Source organism: Hemiscyllium ocellatum, unplaced genomic scaffold, assembly GCF_020745735.1.
Source record: "Hemiscyllium ocellatum isolate sHemOce1 unplaced genomic scaffold, sHemOce1.pat.X.cur. scaffold_2668_pat_ctg1, whole genome shotgun sequence".
NCBI lineage: Eukaryota > Metazoa > Chordata > Chondrichthyes > Orectolobiformes > Hemiscylliidae > Hemiscyllium > Hemiscyllium ocellatum.
In genome coordinates, this window is record NW_026868157.1 from 1 (window position 1) to 17,834 (window position 17,834).

Sequence of the window (17,834 nt, forward strand, 5' to 3'; positions counted from 1 at the left end):
ATACCCAGCACCTTCAGGTGGCCAGTCCTGACGGTGAAGGGGATATAGGATTGGTCGGTCAGTTCCCGAAGAGCTGGCCTCGCTCTTCCCTCGGTTTACCTTGGCCCCGAGGCCCGCTCGAACTGGTGCAGATGCACAGGAGTCTGTGCACGGACAGCGGATCCGAGCAGAAAACGGCGACGTCATCCATGTACAGGGAGGCCTTAACCTGTAGGCCCCGCTGCCGGAATAGTCACCCCTCTCAGGCTCGCATCCTTCCTGATGGATTCGGAATGGCTCTATGCACATACAAACAAGGCAGGAGAGAGTGGGAGCCCTGCCTGACTCCAGATCTTACAGGGAAGCTATCTGATTCCCACCCATTGATTGAGACTGCACTGACAATGTTGGTGTTGAGCAGTCTGATCCAATTGCAGATTCCCTCCCCAAAGCCCATTTTGGAGAGGACATCTCTCATATACATGTATGCGATATCCTGTCAAAGGCTTTCTCTGGTCCAGGCTGATGAGGCAGGTGTCAACCCTCTGTCCTGCACGTAGGCGATCGTATCCCTGAGGAGTGCGAGGCTCTCAGAGATCTTCCTGCCCGGCACAGCACAGGTTTGGTCGGGGTGGATCACCGTTCCCAGAGCAGACCTGACCGGTCCTGACCCGGTTTGCATTACTTTGACAGGATTTTGTAGTCTGCATTTAGCAGTGTGATCGGTCTCCAATTTTGATTTTCATCCCTCTCCCCCTTCCGCTTATAGATGAGGGTGATGATGCCTTTCCTCATGGATTCGCTCATGGTACCTGCCCGAAGCATACTGACATACACCTCCAGCAGGTCCTGGCCAATCAAGTCCCAAAGAGCGGAATAGATCTCGACCGGTAAGCCGTCGCTTCCGGGAGTTTTATTCTTTTCGAAGGACTCGAGGGCCTGGTCAGCTCATCCAGAGATAGCGGCTGGTCCAGCCTCTCTCGCGTTCCGTCCTCTAGGACCTCCGTGATAGAGGACAGGAACGACTGTGAGGCCGTGCTGTCGGTTGGCTTCGCGTCATACAGGCTGGCATAGAAGGATTTACTGATCCTCATGACGTCAGCCTGAGATGACGTTACCGAGCCATCTTCTTCCTTCAGGCTGCTGAGCACGGAGCTCTCTTTGTGCACCTTCTGGAAGAAGAAACGTGAGCACGTCTCGTCCTGCTCTACGAGCGGACCCTGGACCGGAAGATTATCTTGGAGGCCTCCGAGGCAAAGAGCGAGGCTTGCTGGCCCTTCACCTCCTTGAGGTCCTCCGTGACATCGACCCCCAACGTCTGCAGCAGGAGCAGGTTCTGCATACTTTCCTGGAGCTGGGACAGTTTTCCCCGCCTCTCTCTCGCCTCCTGAACACCTTTGAGGATGAAGTCTCTTGATGTTCCCTTTTACTGTTTCCACCAGTCTGCTGGAGACTCAAAGAGACACTTCGCGGTTCTCCAACCTGCGTAATCCCTCTTGAGCTCCTTGATGTTTCCCGGGGTCAACAGCTTAGTGTTCAGTTTCCACGTTCCCTTGCCCGTCCGCTGCTCGTCCTGTAGGTGACAGTCGGCCAGTAGGAGGCAGTGGGTCAGAGAAGAACACGGCTTGACGTCGGTGGTTCTGACCGAGAACGTTCGGGACACAAACAGGTAATCTATCCTTGAGCGGATAGACCCGTCTGCCCGTGACCATGTGTATCTACGCTGCGCTCATCTGCAGGGGTGCTGAAGACGTCGTGCAGCTTGGCATCTTTGACCGTTCCATCAGGGCTCTGGACGTAGCGTCCAGTTTACTGTCCCCCCCGCCGGATCGTCCATCTGCATCAATGATGCAGTTGAAGTCTCCGGCCAGAATGACCGGCCTGGACGTAGCCAGCAGCAGTGGAAGCTGTTGCAGGACGGCCAACCGTTCACTCTTATCCGCTGGGGCGTACACGTTGATTAGTCTTAGGGGAGCGTTTCTGTATTTAACATCCACGACGAGGAGGCGCCCGCCACCACCACCTCCTTAACCTCGGAGATAGTGAAGTTACCTCCCCGCAAAAGGATCCCTAGGCCTGAGGCGCGGTTATCGTTGCCCCCCGACCAACACTGACGGCCCATGGGCCCACAAGCTCGACCACCTCCTGTAACTGCTGAGGTGGGTATCCGCACTCCTGCAGAAACAGGACGTCGGCTTTGACGCTGGCCAGGGAGGCCAGTGTTGAAACGCATCGCGTAGCCGATTTGATGCTACGCACGTTGATGCTAGCAATTTTCAACCCATTTTAACAGTTTACAAGGTTACCGGTGTCCGTTTGCTGCTGGTCCTGCCCTCTGGGGTAGCTGCGTGCATCCCTGTGGTGGCGGCAAACTGTTGGACCTTCGCAGGGCTGAGGTAACTGTCCAGCTCCGCGCTGGAGCCATTTCCCCACTCGTTGTCTTCGTGTCGGGCCCGGGTCCGCACCGACCAGTTCTCCGTCTGACAGCAGGGCTGTCATAGGACCGCTGCTCCCAGATACCTGGAGCTGTGGGCCGGTGAGTACCTCCTGGTTCTACCGGGTAGGGGGAGGCCTTTACCCGTCCCTCAGAGGGATCGTCTTTCCTTCCTGGGCGGTGCTGCCCTCCTTTCTCCTCACAACGCTCTGCCTCTTCCTCTGATGACGACCCTTCTTGCGCCCATCCTCACCATCGGAAGAGCTGCATGTGTCTCGCCTTGTAGGTGTCGCTTTCCCTTCGCTGGGTGGCTTTGGGGCCCCCAAGAGGTTTCCTCTTCCTGTTTTTTACTGTGATCCAGTCCTCTGCATCCTTTGATTCCTCCTCTTCCATTTCCTCTGACTGCATTGACGGAGCTTGGATCGGCTGCTGCACCTCCCCGCTGTCTGCCGTCTGCTCCGCTACTGCCTGCTCTTCCTTCTGGGTGCCTCCAGGCACCGTTTCCACGCTTTTTGTTTTGCCCTCCTCGCCTTTGTTGGTCCGCGGCTCGTGTTGCTACCTCCGGCCATCTGTGCGTAGGTAGCGGCTCCTCGTCTTGGCAGGCCTTGTACATGTGGCCCGCCTCTCGCACAGGTTACAGTTCTTGGCCTCCTTACAATCCTTGGTCAGGTGGCCTTCCTGCTTGCAATTTCGGCATACGGTCACCTTGCAGTCGGCCGCCATGTGGCCTGACCTCCCGCAGGTTCGGCACACCTTCGGCTGCCCTGCGTACGTCAGGTAGCCTCTGCTCCCTCCAATTGCGAAGCTGGAGGGTGGGTGGAGGATGTTCCCGCTGCCATCGACCCTCAGGGTTACCTTGACCTGTCTTTTACTTGTCCAGATCCCGAAAGGATCGAACGACATCAGTGCTTTCTCCTTCAACCTGGACATACCTCTTCAAGAAGGTGAGAACATCTGCCGCTGGGACGTAGGGGTTGTACATTTGGATTGTAACAACCGACTTCTCTGCGCAGGAAGCACACACCAACGGGACCGCCGACAAGATGGAGAACAGAGGTTCCCCTTCCTTCTCCTTGAAGACCTTCAGGAGCTGCTCACAATGCTTCACGCTCCTGAAGGTCACGTCGAAGTAGCCTGCCCCAGGGAAATCCTGCAGGCAGTACACATCCGCTGCTGCAAACCCACAGCACTCCAGCAAGACCTTCTTCACAAACACCGTCCGATCGACCGGTGTGTGCTCCTCCACCTTCTTCACAGTCACCTGACTGTGTTGCGAATGCCCTGGCCAGGGCTGCGAATGGCTGCTGAGGCCATGGCTCCAAGATTGGCTGGTCCCTGAATTGGCGTTAGGCGAAGCCAGCATGAAGATCCACCAATAGCAGGTCAGCACAACCAAACGATCCTCCAACGTCCAATCACGATCCAGCGATGGTCTCTCCGACTAGCTTGGTCTATGACTCGCAACTCGACTGCAGCCTCGACAGAATCCTGATAGAACAGACACTTATTCCAAGCCAAAAGGCCGAGAAGCGATAGCACATCAATACTCAACGGTGGAGGTCATATTTGCCCGACTATCCTTTCCATCAGTTTGATGATATTCAAAGTTCCTTTATTCCCTTACCGTCTACCTTCCTTCCAAGATATCCAACCAGACCGGAAGATCACTCTGCAGCAGTCGCTGTGCTTTCCCCGTGCTTTTCTCTCCATCTGTTACGTACCCGCGTAGGTCGCGCTGACGACCAATCAGATGGCACGGGCCGGAGCCACCGCACGTCAGGTCGACTGCAGAGAGGTTTCTCCCGGTGATCGGGGACAGCGGCGGCGGCAGGGTCTCATTCAGGGTCTTCATTCCCCGGCATCTACAAGATTCACACAGAATTCCTCAGGCAGCACCTTGCAAACCCATGGCCAACGCAGCCTCGAAGGATGACGGCAGCAGATCCACGGGAACACCACCATTCGCAAGTTCTCACCCCCCCCCCCCGAGACACTCGCTGTCCTGAATTGCAAATATGTCTTTGTTCCTCCGGTGTTACCGGGTCAAAATCGGGAATCCCCGCCCAACCAGCATCGCGGGGCTACCGACCGCACTTGGACTGCAGCGGTTCGAGAGAGCAGCTCACACCAGGCTGATCTCGGCATGGGCGAGAAATGTTGGCCTTGACGGAAAGATCCTATTCATTGCCTCCCCTTGTGTTGGTGTAGCTTGCCATAAATGCCAATCATCGTTTCCCTCACGTACAGGATTCGCTCCTCGGCATTCCGCATCAATCCGAAAAGTTGCGAAAAGCGAATTACGTCCGTGCACCCTTTCTTTATCGTCCACTCTCAATATCCTCTCTACTTGTATCCGACTCTCTGTGGAGAATGGGGAGGGAGCTGATCTCCCCGTGTAAACATGTCACGCTGCAAGCGCGCCTCATCACCACCAGCAGCTCGATTCGACATCTCCGTTCACATTGCTGCAGATCGCTGACAACATTATAATCCGACCCAGTTGACAAACTGACAACTGTTTCGCTACTTGCACCGCAAATGATGACAAATCGTTCCAAATCGTACGGGTGGCACAGTGGATCAGTGGTTAGTACGGCTGCCTGGTGGCACCAGGGAGCTGAAGCCAGTTCCAGCCTTGGGCGATCGTCTGCGTGAATAATCTTTACGTACAGACGTAGCTACTAAAGCAGGTCGCTTCCGTACAGTAGTTTGCGAAGAAACAAACAGAGATGGGGGTTTCACTCTATTCAGGAAAACAGACCAAAGACATTTCTTTCTTGTTCAAGAAAATATTAGGATAAATTTGTTGCCTCGGGGGTGGGGGGGGAGGCGGGGGGGTTGGGAAGGGGCTGTGGGGGCTGATCTGATAGCCATTTGACATTGGCTGAGTCATGGGATCCCACAACCTGATTTGACTGTGTTAAAAATCCCACAACACCAGGTTTCAGCCCAACGGGGTTCTTTGAAATTACAGCAGTCCACCCCCCCCGCCACCGCCGTACCATCGGTGGGATACGTTCCAAGAACGACCGCAGAAGCCCAAAACGGCAGACAAGGGCAAATCCATTCATTTAAATTGGCAAGTTACCTTCCTGGCAGGCCCCTGGTTCCAGATGTTCCCTGTAGCACGTTGGGGTTACCCCTGTCCTGGCTTTCTGCGTGCTGCACCTTCATCAGGTAACTGCAGAGCAGGTTCATAAGACAGAAAACCGTAACAAAAGACGATAGTTTCCTGCAACTGAAAAGACAATAGATGCAACAATCACTGACTGCCATCAACACGGCAAACTAGCAAAGGCAAGAGATTCACATTGCATTCACCTGCTTTTGAACTTGGGTAAGCGTTGGGTGCACCATTCCTGGAAACACTGCAATACCAGGCTGATACATGGAGAGGACAGAGCAAGCCCTTAAGCCATCTCCCTGCTCCAAAAATCCATTTAATACAAACACTCCCACCTTCGGGAGATATCAGCGATTAAACTGATAAGAACAGAAATTTTTTTTTTTTATTTCAAAATATACTTTATTCGTAAAATATTCATAAATAATTTGATACACTGTACATTAGGTTATGCCATTCATATTTCACATTTACATACACAGTTTAGAATTTTCCTTTTTCCATGCAAGTCTGTGCATCTCTCAATCTTATATTGGGCTGAGGCGTCAGCAGAGCCCAAATGACTGCATGGGGCCCCTGATTTTCTTTCGACAGGCAGATGTTAAACGGTGGTCTTTCCCCACCGCGCTTGGCGGCAGCTGCCCCAAGCTTCAGCGCGTCCCTCAACACGTAGTCTTGGACCTTGGAATGTGCCAGTCTGCAACACTCAGTGGGGGGTCAACTCCTTCAGCTGGAAGATCAACAGGTTCGGACCACCCAGAGAGCGTCCTTCAACGAGTTGATGATCCTCCAGGCGCAGTTGATATTCGTCTCGGTGTGCGTCCCGGGGAACAGGCCGTAGAGCACGGAGTCCGTGTCACGGCGCTGCTCGGGACGAACTCTCGACAAATACCACTGCATTCCTCTCCAGACTTCCTCTGCATAGGCACATTCCAGAAGGAGGTGTGTGACAGTCTCGTCCCCCCGCAGCCGCTTCGTGGGCAGCGTGCGGTGCGGCTGAGAGTCCGGGGCGTGCATATAACGATCTCACAGGTTGAGCCCTTCTCACCACCAGCCAAGCCATGTCTTGGTGCTTGTTGGAAAGTTCTGGCGATGAGGCATTCTGCCAAATTGCTTTGACAGTCTGCTCAGGGAACCACTCAACAGGATCCGCCCTCTCCTTTTCCCGAAGGGTCTCACGAGGACGCTACGTGCTGACCACTTCCTGATGGACTTGTGGTCAAAGGTGTTTTTCTTCAGAAATTTCTCCACGAAGGACAGGTGGTACGGAACGGTCAACTACTCGGAGCGTTCCGGGCAGCGAGGCCAGGCCCATCCTTCGCAACACGGGGACAGGTAGAACCTCAGTACGTAGTGACACTTGGGGTTTGCGTACCGGGGATCCACGCACAGCTTGATGCAGCCACACACAAAGGTGGCCATCAGGGTGAGGGTGGCATTGGGTGTATTTTTCCCCGTTGCCCAGATCTTTGTACAGTGGAGTCCCTTCGGACCCGGTCCATCTTTGATCTCCATATGAACTGGAAGATGGCCCCGGGTGACTGCGGCGGCACAGGTTCTGGGAATAGGCCAGACCTGTGCCAAGTACAACAGCAATGACAGTACCTCACACCTGATGACCAGGTTTTTTCCCGTGATGGAGAGCGACCGTAGCTCCATCTGCCCAGTTTCTGCCTATCTTTATGATCCGCTCCTCCCAGGTCTTGGCGCACGCCCCAGCACCCCCGAACCAAATACCCAGCACCTTCAGGTGGCCAGTCCTGACGGTGAAGGGGATCGAGGATTGGTCGGCCCAGTTCCCGAAGTGGCATGGCCTCGCTCTTGCCTCGGTTTACCTTGGCCCCCGAGGCCCGTTCGAACTGGTCGCAAATGCACAGGAGTCTGTGCACGGACAGCGGATCCGAGCAGAAAACGGCGACGTCATCCATGTACAGGGAGGCCTTAACCTGCAGGCCCCCGCTGCCAGGAATAGTCACCCCTCTCAGGCTCGCATTCCTTCTGATGGATTCGGCAAATGGCTCTATGCAGAACACAACAAGGCAGGAGAGAGAGGGCAGCCCTGCCTGACTCCAGATCTGACAGGGAAGCTATCTGATTCCCACCCATTGATTGAGACTGCACTGACAATGTTGGTGTAGAGCAGTCTGATCCAATTGCAGATTCCCTCCCCAAAGCCCATTTTGGAGAGGACATCTCTATTACATGTGTGATATCCTGTCAAAGGCTTTCTCCTGGTCCAGGCTGATGAGGCAGGGTCCAACCCCCTGTCCTGCACGTAGGCGATCGTATCCCTGAGGAGTGCGAGACTCTCAGCGATCTTCCTGCCCGGTCAGCACAGGTTTGGTCGGGGTGAATCACCGACCCCAGAGCAGACCTGACCCGGTTTGCAATTACCTTTGACAGGATTTTGTAATCTGCATTCAACAGTGAGATCGGTCTCCAATTTTTATTTCCTCCCTCTCCCCTTCCGCTTATAGATGAGGGTGATGATGCCTTTCCTCATGGATTCACTCATGGTACCTGCCCGAAGCATACTGACATACACCTCCAGCAGGTCCTGGCCAATCAAGTCCCAAAGAGCGGAATAGAGCTCGACCGGTAAGCCATCGCTTCCGGGAGTTTTATTCTTTTCGAAGGACTCGAGGGCCTTGGTCAGCTCATCCAGAGATAGCGGCTGGTCCAGCTCTCGCGTGTTCGTCGTCTAGGACCTCCGTGATAGGACAGGAACGACTGTGAGGCCGTGCTGTCGGTCGGCTTCGCGTCATACAGACTGGCATAGAAGGATTTACTGATCCTCATGACGTCAGCCTGAGATGACGTTGTAGAGCCATCTTCTTCCTTCAGGCTGCTGAGCACAGAGCTCTCTTTGTGCACCTTCTGGAAGAAGAAACGTGAGCACGTCTCGTCCTGCTCCACGGCGGACCCTGGACCGGAAGATTATCTTGGAGGCCTCCGAGGCAAAGAGCGAGGCTTGCTGGCCCTTCACCTCCTTGAGGTCCTCCGTGACATCGACCCCCATCGTCTGCAGCAGGAGCAGGTTCTGCATACTTTCCTGGAGCTGGGACAGTTTTCCCCGCCTCTCTCTCGCCTCCTGAACACCTTTGAGGATGAAGAATCTCTTGATGTTCCCTTTAACTGTTTCCCACAGTCTGCTGGAGACTCAAAGAGGGGCTTCGCGGTTCTCCAACCTGCGTAATCCTCTTGAGCTCCTCAATGTTTCCCGGGGTCAACAGCTTAGTGTTCAGCTTCCACGTTCCTTGCCCGCCCGCTGCTCGTCCTGTAGGTGACAGTCGGCCAGTAGGAGGCAGTGGTCAGAGAAGAACACCGGCTTGACGTCGGTGGTTCTGACCGAGAGGTTCGGGACACAAACAGGTAATCTATCCTTGAGCGGATAGACCCGTCTGCCCGTGACCAGGTGTATCTACGCTGCGCTCCGTCTGCAGGGGTGCTGAAGACGTCGTGCAGCTTGGCATCTTTGACCGCGTCCATCAGGGCTCTGGACGTGGCGTCCAGTTTACTGTCCCCCCGCCGGATCGTCCATCTGCATCAATGATGCAGTTGAAGTCTCCGGCCAGAATGACCGGCCTGGACGTAGCCAGCAACAGTGGAAGCTGTTGCAGGACGGCCAACCGTTCACTCTTACCGCTGGGGCGTACACGTTGATTAGTCTCGGGGAGCATTCCTGTTTAAACGTCACGACGAGGAGGGCGCCCGCCCACCACCTCCTTACCTCGGAGATGGTGAAGTTGCTTCCTCGCAAACAGGATACCCAGGCCTGAGGCGCGGCTATCGTTGCCCCCCGACCAAACTGACGGCCCATGGGCCCACAAGCTCGACCATCTCCTGTAACTGCTGAGGTGCGGTATCCCACACTCCTGCAGAAACAGGAGGTCGGCTTTAACGCTGGCCAGGAAGGCCATCGTTGAAACACATCGCGTAGCCGATTTGATGCTACGCACATTGATGCTGGCAACTTTCAACCCCATTTTAACAATTTACAAGGTTAATAGTGTCCGTTTGCTGCTGGTCCTGCTCCTCTGGGGTAGCTGCGTGCATCCCCGTGGTGACGGCAAACTGCTGGACCATCCAGGGCTGAGGTAGCTGTCCGGCTCCACGCTGGAGCCATTTCCCCGCTCGGTGTCTTTGTGTCGGGCCTGGGTCCGCACCGTCCAGTTCTCCATCTGACAGTGGGGCTGTCACAGGACCGCTGCTCCCAGTTACCTGGAGCTGTGGGCCGGTGGACACTCTTGGTTCTCACCGGGTAGGGGGAGGCCTTTACCCATCCCCACAGAGGGATCGTCTTTCCCTTCTTGGGTGGTGCTGCCCTCCTTTCTCCCCATGGCGCTCTGTCTCTTCCTCTGATGGCGACCCTTCTTGCGCCGTCCTCACCATCAGAAGAGCTGCCTGTATCCTCGGCTTGGAGGTGTCGTCGTTTCCCCTTCTTGGGTGGCTTTGGGGCCCGAGACAGGTTTCCTCTTCCTATTTTGACTGTGATCCAGTCCTCTGCCTCCTTTGATTCCTCCTCTTCCATTTCCTCCGACTGCCTTGAACGGAGCTTGGATCGGCTGCTGCACCTCCCCGCTGTCTGCCGTCTGCTCCGCTACGCCTGCTCTTCCTTCTGGGTGTCTCCAGGCACCGTTTCCGTGCTATCTTGTGGTGCCTCCTGGGCCTTTGGCGGTCCCCGGCTCGTGTTGCCACCTCTGGCCATCTGTGCGTAAGTGGCGGCTCCTCGTCTTGGACAGGCCTTGTACATGTGGCCCGCCTCTCCGCACAGGTTACAGTTCTTGGCCTCCTTGCAATCCTTGGTCAGGTGGCCTTCCTGCTTGCAATTTCGGCATACGGTCACCTTGCAGTCGGCCGCCATGTGGCCTGACCTCCCGCAGGTTCGGCACACCTTCGGCTGCCCTGCGTACGTCAGGTAGCCTCTGCTTCCTCCGATGGCGAAGCTGGAGGGTGGGTGGAGGATGTTCCCGCTGCCATCGACCCTCAGGGTTACCTTGACCTGCCGCTTACTTGGTCCAGATCCGAAAGGATCGACGACATCGGTGCTTTCGCTCCTTCACCTGGACATACCTCTTCAAGAAGGTGAGAACATCTGCCGCTGGGACGTAAGGGTTGTACATTTGGATTGTACAACCCGACTCCTCTGCGCAGGAAGCACACACAACGGGACCGCCGACAAGATGGAGAACAGAGGTTCCCCTTCCTTCTCCTTGAAGACCTTCAGGAGCTGCTCACAATGCTTCACGCTCCTGAAGGTCACGTCGAAGTAGCCTGCCCAGGGAAATCCTGCAGCAGTACACGTCCGCTGCTGCAAACCCACAGCACTCCAGCAAAACCTTCTTCACAAAACCGTCCGATCGACCGGTGTGTGCTCCTCCACCTTCTTCACAGTCACCCTGACTGTGTTGCGAATGCCCTGGCCAGGGCTGCGAGCGGCTGCTGAGGCCATAGCTCTGAGGTTGGCTGATCCCTGAATTGGCGTTAGGCCGAAGCCAGCATAAAGATCCACCAAGAGCAGGTCAGCACAACCAAACGATCCTCCAGGGCCAATCACGATCCAGCGATGGTCTCAGCAGCTCCAACGACTGCAACACGAACCCTTGGTTTTTCTCCCGCCAGCGCACTTCTGCAGCGTCGAACTGCAGCTCTCGAGCAGAATCTCTTCCTCTGGACTCAGGAACTACACATATTCCAAGCCAAAAGGCCGAGAAGCGATAGCACATTAATACTCCAACGGTGGAGGTCATATTTGCCGACTATCCTTTCCATCAGTTTGATGATATTCAAAGTTCCTTTATTCCCTTACCGTCTACCTTCCTTCCAAGATATCCAACCAGACCGGAAGATCACTCTGCAGCAGTCGCTGTGCTTTCCCCGTGCTTTTCTCTCCATCTGTTACGTAGCCGCGTAGGTCGCGCTGACGACCAATCAGATGGCACGGGCCGGAGCCACCGCACGTCAGGTCGACTGCAGAGAGGTTTCTCCCGGTGATCGGGGACAGCGGCGGCGGCAGGGTCATTCATTCCCCCGGCAGGGTCATTCATTCCCCCGGCATCTACAAGATTCACCAGAATTCCTCAGGCAGCACCTTGCAAACCCATGGCCAACGCAGCCTCGAAGGATGACGGCAGCAGATCCACGGAACACCACCATTCGCAAGTTCTCCCCCTCCCCCCCCCCGAGACACTCGCTGTCCTGAATTGCAAATATGTCTTTGTTCCTCCGGTGTTACCGGGTCAAAATCGGGAATCCCCGCCCAAACAGCATCGCGGGGCTACCGACAGCACTTGGACTGCAGCGGTTCGAGAGAGCAGCTCACCACCAGGCTGATCTCGGCATGGGCGAGAAATGTTGGCCTTGACGGAAAGATCCTATTCATTGCCTCCCCTTGTGTTGGTGTAGCTTGCCCATAAATGCCAATCATCGTTTCCCTCACGTACAGGATTCGCTCCTCGGCATTCCGCATCAATCCGAAAAGTTGCGAAAAGCGAATTACGTCCGTGCACCCTTTCTTTATCGTCCACTCTCAATATCCTCTCTACTTGTATCCGACTCTCTGGAGAATGGGGAGGGAGCTGATCTCCCCGTGTAAACATGTCACGCTGCAAGCGCGCCTCATCACCACCAGCAGCTCGATTCGACATCTCCGTTCACATTGCTGCAGATCGCTGACAACATTATAATCCGACCCAGTTGACAAACTGACAACTGTTTCGCTACTTGCACCGCAAATGATGACAAATCGTTCCAAATCGTACGGGTGGCACAGTGGATCAGTGGTTAGTACGGCTGCCTGGTGGCACCAGGGAGCTGAAGCCAGTTCCAGCCTTGGGCGATCGTCTGCGTGAATAATCTTTACGTACAGACGTAGCTACTAAAGCAGGTCGCTTCCGTACAGTAGTTTGCGAAGAAACAAACAGAGATGGGGGTTTCACTCTATTCAGGAAACAGACCAAAGACATTTCTTTCTTGTTCAAGAAAATATTAGGATAAATTTGTTGCCTCGGGGGTGGGGGGGGAGGCGGGGGGGTTGGGAAGGGGCTGTGGGGGCTGATCTGATAGCCATTTGACATTGGCTGAGTCATGGGATCCCACAACCTGATTTGACTGTGTTAAAAATCCCACAACACCAGGTTTCAGCCCAACGGGGTTCTTTGAAATTACAGCAGTCACCCCACCCCCCGCCACCGCCGTACCATCGGTGGGATACGTTCCAAGAACGACCGCAGAAGCCCAAAACGGCAGACAAGGGCAAATCCATTCATTTAAATTGGCAAGTTACCTTCCTGGCAGGCCCCTGGTTCCAGAATGTTCCCTGTAGCACGTTGGGGTTACCCCTGTCCTGGCTTTCTGCGTGCTGCACCTTCATCAGGTAACTGCAGAGCAGGTTCATAAGACAGAAAACCCGTAACAAAAGACGATAGTTTCCTGCAACTGAAAAGACAATAGATGCAACAATCACTGACTGCCATCAACACGGCAAACTAGCAAAGGCAAGAGATTCACATTGCATTCACCTGCTTTTGAACTTGGGTAAGCGTTGGGTGCACCATTCCTGGAAACACTGCAATACCAGGCTGATACATGGAGAGGACAGAGCAAGCCCTTAAGCCATCTCCCTGCTCCAAAAATCCATTTAATACAAACACTCCCACCTTCGGGAGATATCAGCGATTAAACTGATAAGAACAGAAACTACACATATTCCAAGCCAAAAGGCCGAGAAGCGATAGCACATTAATACTCCAACGGTGGAGGTCATATTTGCCGACTATCCTTTCCATCAGTTTGATGATATTCAAAGTTCCTTTATTCCCTTACCGTCTACCTTCCTTCCAAGATATCCAACCAGACCGGAAGATCACTCTGCAGCAGTCGCTGTGCTTTCCCCGTGCTTTTCTCTCCATCTGTTACGTAGCCGCGTAGGTCGCGCTGACGACCAATCAGATGGCACGGGCCGGAGCCACCGCACGTCAGGTCGACTGCAGAGAGGTTTCTCCCGGTGATCGGGGACAGCGGCGGCGGCAGGGTCATTCATTCCCCCGGCAGGGTCATTCATTCCCCCGGCATCTACAAGATTCACCAGAATTCCTCAGGCAGCACCTTGCAAACCCATGGCCAACGCAGCCTCGAAGGATGACGGCAGCAGATCCACGGGAACACCACCATTCGCAAGTTCTCCCCCCTCCCCCCCCCCGAGACACTCGCTGTCCTGAATTGCAAATATGTCTTTGTTCCTCCGGTGTTACCGGGTCAAAATCGGGAATCCCCGCCCAAACAGCATCGCGGGGCTACCGACAGCACTTGGACTGCAGCGGTTCGAGAGAGCAGCTCACCACCAGGCTGATCTCGGCATGGGCGAGAAATGTTGGCCTTGACGGAAAGATCCTATTCATTGCCTCCCCTTGTGTTGGTGTAGCTTGCCCATAAATGCCAATCATCGTTTCCCTCACGTACAGGATTCGCTCCTCGGCATTCCGCATCAATCCGAAAAGTTGCGAAAAGCGAATTACGTCCGTGCACCCTTTCTTTATCGTCCACTCTCAATATCCTCTCTACTTGTATCCGACTCTCTGGAGAATGGGGAGGGAGCTGATCTCCCCGTGTAAACATGTCACGCTGCAAGCGCGCCTCATCACCACCAGCAGCTCGATTCGACATCTCCGTTCACATTGCTGCAGATCGCTGACAACATTATAATCCGACCCAGTTGACAAACTGACAACTGTTTCGCTACTTGCACCGCAAATGATGACAAATCGTTCCAAATCGTACGGGTGGCACAGTGGATCAGTGGTTAGTACGGCTGCCTGGTGGCACCAGGGAGCTGAAGCCAGTTCCAGCCTTGGGCGATCGTCTGCGTGAATAATCTTTACGTACAGACGTAGCTACTAAAGCAGGTCGCTTCCGTACAGTAGTTTGCGAAGAAACAAACAGAGATGGGGGTTTCACTCTATTCAGGAAACAGACCAAAGACATTTCTTTCTTGTTCAAGAAAATATTAGGATAAATTTGTTGCCTCGGGGGTGGGGGGGGAGGCGGGGGGGTTGGGAAGGGGCTGTGGGGGCTGATCTGATAGCCATTTGACATTGGCTGAGTCATGGGATCCCACAACCTGATTTGACTGTGTTAAAAATCCCACAACACCAGGTTTCAGCCCAACGGGGTTCTTTGAAATTACAGCAGTCACCCCACCCCCCGCCACCGCCGTACCATCGGTGGGATACGTTCCAAGAACGACCGCAGAAGCCCAAAACGGCAGACAAGGGCAAATCCATTCATTTAAATTGGCAAGTTACCTTCCTGGCAGGCCCCTGGTTCCAGAATGTTCCCTGTAGCACGTTGGGGTTACCCCTGTCCTGGCTTTCTGCGTGCTGCACCTTCATCAGGTAACTGCAGAGCAGGTTCATAAGACAGAAAACCCGTAACAAAAGACGATAGTTTCCTGCAACTGAAAAGACAATAGATGCAACAATCACTGACTGCCATCAACACGGCAAACTAGCAAAGGCAAGAGATTCACATTGCATTCACCTGCTTTTGAACTTGGGTAAGCGTTGGGTGCACCATTCCTGGAAACACTGCAATACCAGGCTGATACATGGAGAGGACAGAGCAAGCCCTTAAGCCATCTCCCTGCTCCAAAAATCCATTTAATACAAACACTCCCACCTTCGGGAGATATCAGCGATTAAACTGATAAGAACAGAAACTACACATATTCCAAGCCAAAAGGCCGAGAAGCGATAGCACATTAATACTCCAACGGTGGAGGTCATATTTGCCGACTATCCTTTCCATCAGTTTGATGATATTCAAAGTTCCTTTATTCCCTTACCGTCTACCTTCCTTCCAAGATATCCAACCAGACCGGAAGATCACTCTGCAGCAGTCGCTGTGCTTTCCCCGTGCTTTTCTCTCCATCTGTTACGTAGCCGCGTAGGTCGCGCTGACGACCAATCAGATGGCACGGGCGGAGCCACCGCACGTCAGGTCGACTGCAGAGAGGTTTCTCCCGGTGATCGGGGACAGCGGCGGCGGCAGGGTCATTCATTCCCCCGGCAGGGTCATTCATTCCCCCGGCATCTACAAGATTCACCAGAATTCCTCAGGCAGCACCTTGCAAACCCATGGCCAACGCAGCCTCGAAGGATGACGGCAGCAGATCCACGGGAACACCACCATTCGCAAGTTCTCCCCCCCCCCCCCCCGAGACACTCGCTGTCCTGAATTGCAAATATGTCTTTGTTCCTCCGGTGTTACCGGGTCAAAATCGGGAATCCCCGCCCAAACAGCATCGCGGGGCTACCGACAGCACTTGGACTGCAGCGGTTCGAGAGAGCAGCTCACCACCAGGCTGATCTCGGCATGGGCGAGAAATGTTGGCCTTGACGGAAAGATCCTATTCATTGCCTCCCCTTGTGTTGGTGTAGCTTGCCCATAAATGCCAATCATCGTTTCCCTCACGTACAGGATTCGCTCCTCGGCATTCCGCATCAATCCGAAAAGTTGCGAAAAGCGAATTACGTCCGTGCACCCTTTCTTTATCGTCCACTCTCAATATCCTCTCTACTTGTATCCGACTCTCTGGAGAATGGGGAGGGAGCTGATCTCCCCGTGTAAACATGTCACGCTGCAAGCGCGCCTCATCACCACCAGCAGCTCGATTCGACATCTCCGTTCACATTGCTGCAGATCGCTGACAACATTATAATCCGACCAGTTGACAAACTGACAACTGTTTCGCTACTTGCACCGCAAATGATGACAAATCGTTCCAAATCGTACGGGTGGCACAGTGGATCAGTGGTTAGTACGGCTGCCTGGTGGCACCAGGGAGCTGAAGCCAGTTCCAGCCTTGGGCGATCGTCTGCGTGAATAATCTTTACGTACAGACGTAGCTACTAAAGCAGGTCGCTTCCGTACAGTAGTTTGCGAAGAAACAAACAGAGATGGGGGTTTCACTCTATTCAGGAAACAGACCAAAGACAGTTCTTTCTTGTTCAAGAAAATATTAGGATAAATTTGTTGCCTCGGGGGTGGGGGGGGAGGCGGGGGGGTTGGGAAGGGGCTGTGGGGGCTGATCTGATAGCCATTTGACATTGGCTGAGTCATGGGATCCCACAACCTGATTTGACTGTGTTAAAAATCCCACAACACCAGGGTTCAGCCCAACGGGGTTCTTTGAAATTACAGCAGTCACCCCACCCCCCGCCACCGCCGTACCATCGGTGGGATACGTTCCAAGAACGACCGCAGAAGCCCAAAACGGCAGACAAGGGCAAATCCATTCATTTAAATTGGCAAGTTACCTTCCTGGCAGGCCCCTGGTTCCAGAATGTTCCCTGTAGCACGTTGGGTTACCCCTGTCCTGGCTTTCTGCGTGCTGCACCTTCATCAGGTAACTGCAGAGCAGGTTCATAAGACAGAAAACCCGTAACAAAAGACGATAGTTTCCTGCAACTGAAAAGACAATAGATGCAACAATCACTGACTGCCATCAACACGGCAAACTAGCAAAGGCAAGAGATTCACATTGCATTCACCTGCTTTTGAACTTGGGTAAGCGTTGGGTGCACCATTCCTGGAAACACTGCAATACCAGGCTGATACATGGAGAGGACAGAGCAAGCCCTTAAGCCATCTCCCTGCTCCAAAAATCCATTTAATACAAACACTCCCACCTTCGGGAGATATCAGCGATTAAACTGATAAGAACAGAAACTACACATATTCCAAGCCAAAAGGCCGAGAAGCGATAGCACATTAATACTCCAACGGTGGAGGTCATATTTGCCGACTATCCTTTCCATCAGTTTGATGATATTCAAAGTTCCTTTATTCCCTTACCGTCTACCTTCCTTCCAAGATATCCAACCAGACCGGAAGATCACTCTGCAGCAGTCGCTGTGCTTTCCCCGTGCTTTTCTCTCCATCTGTTACGTAGCCGCGTAGGTCGCGCTGACGACCAATCAGATGGCACGGGCCGGAGCCACCGCACGTCAGGTCGACTGCAGAGAGGTTTCTCCCGGTGATCGGGGACAGCGGCGGCGGCGGGTCATTCATTCCCCCGGCAGGGTCATTCATTCCCCCGGCATCTACAAGATTCACCAGAATTCCTCAGGCAGCACCTTGCAAACCCATGGCCAACGCAGCCTCGAAGGATGACGGCAGCAGATCCACGGGAACACCACCATTCGCAAGTTCTCCCCCCTCCCCCCCCCCGAGACACTCGCTGTCCTGAATTGCAAATATGTCTTTGTTCCTCCGGTGTTACCGGGTCAAAATCGGGAA

The 17,834-nt window shown here is 54.1% G+C and overlaps 3 non-coding genes and 1 pseudogene across 3 annotated transcripts; all 4 read right to left on the bottom strand.

Moving 5' to 3' along the window:
- Positions 1-5,756: 5,756 nt before the first annotated feature.
- LOC132812301 (U2 spliceosomal RNA) lies at positions 5,757-5,936 on the bottom strand (annotated as a pseudogene).
- Positions 5,937-13,079: 7,143 nt separating this feature from the next.
- Positions 13,080-13,271, bottom strand: LOC132812292 (U2 spliceosomal RNA). The gene has a single exon (XR_009643582.1). It is a non-coding gene; the product is annotated as a U2 spliceosomal RNA (small nuclear RNA).
- Positions 13,272-15,096: 1,825 nt separating this feature from the next.
- Positions 15,097-15,288, bottom strand: LOC132812304 (U2 spliceosomal RNA). Its single transcript, XR_009643590.1, has one exon. It is a non-coding gene; the product is annotated as a U2 spliceosomal RNA (small nuclear RNA).
- A 1,820-nt stretch (positions 15,289-17,108) lies between these two features.
- LOC132812305 (U2 spliceosomal RNA) lies at positions 17,109-17,300 on the bottom strand. Its single transcript, XR_009643591.1, has one exon. It is a non-coding gene; the product is annotated as a U2 spliceosomal RNA (small nuclear RNA).
- Positions 17,301-17,834: the final 534 nt, after the last annotated feature.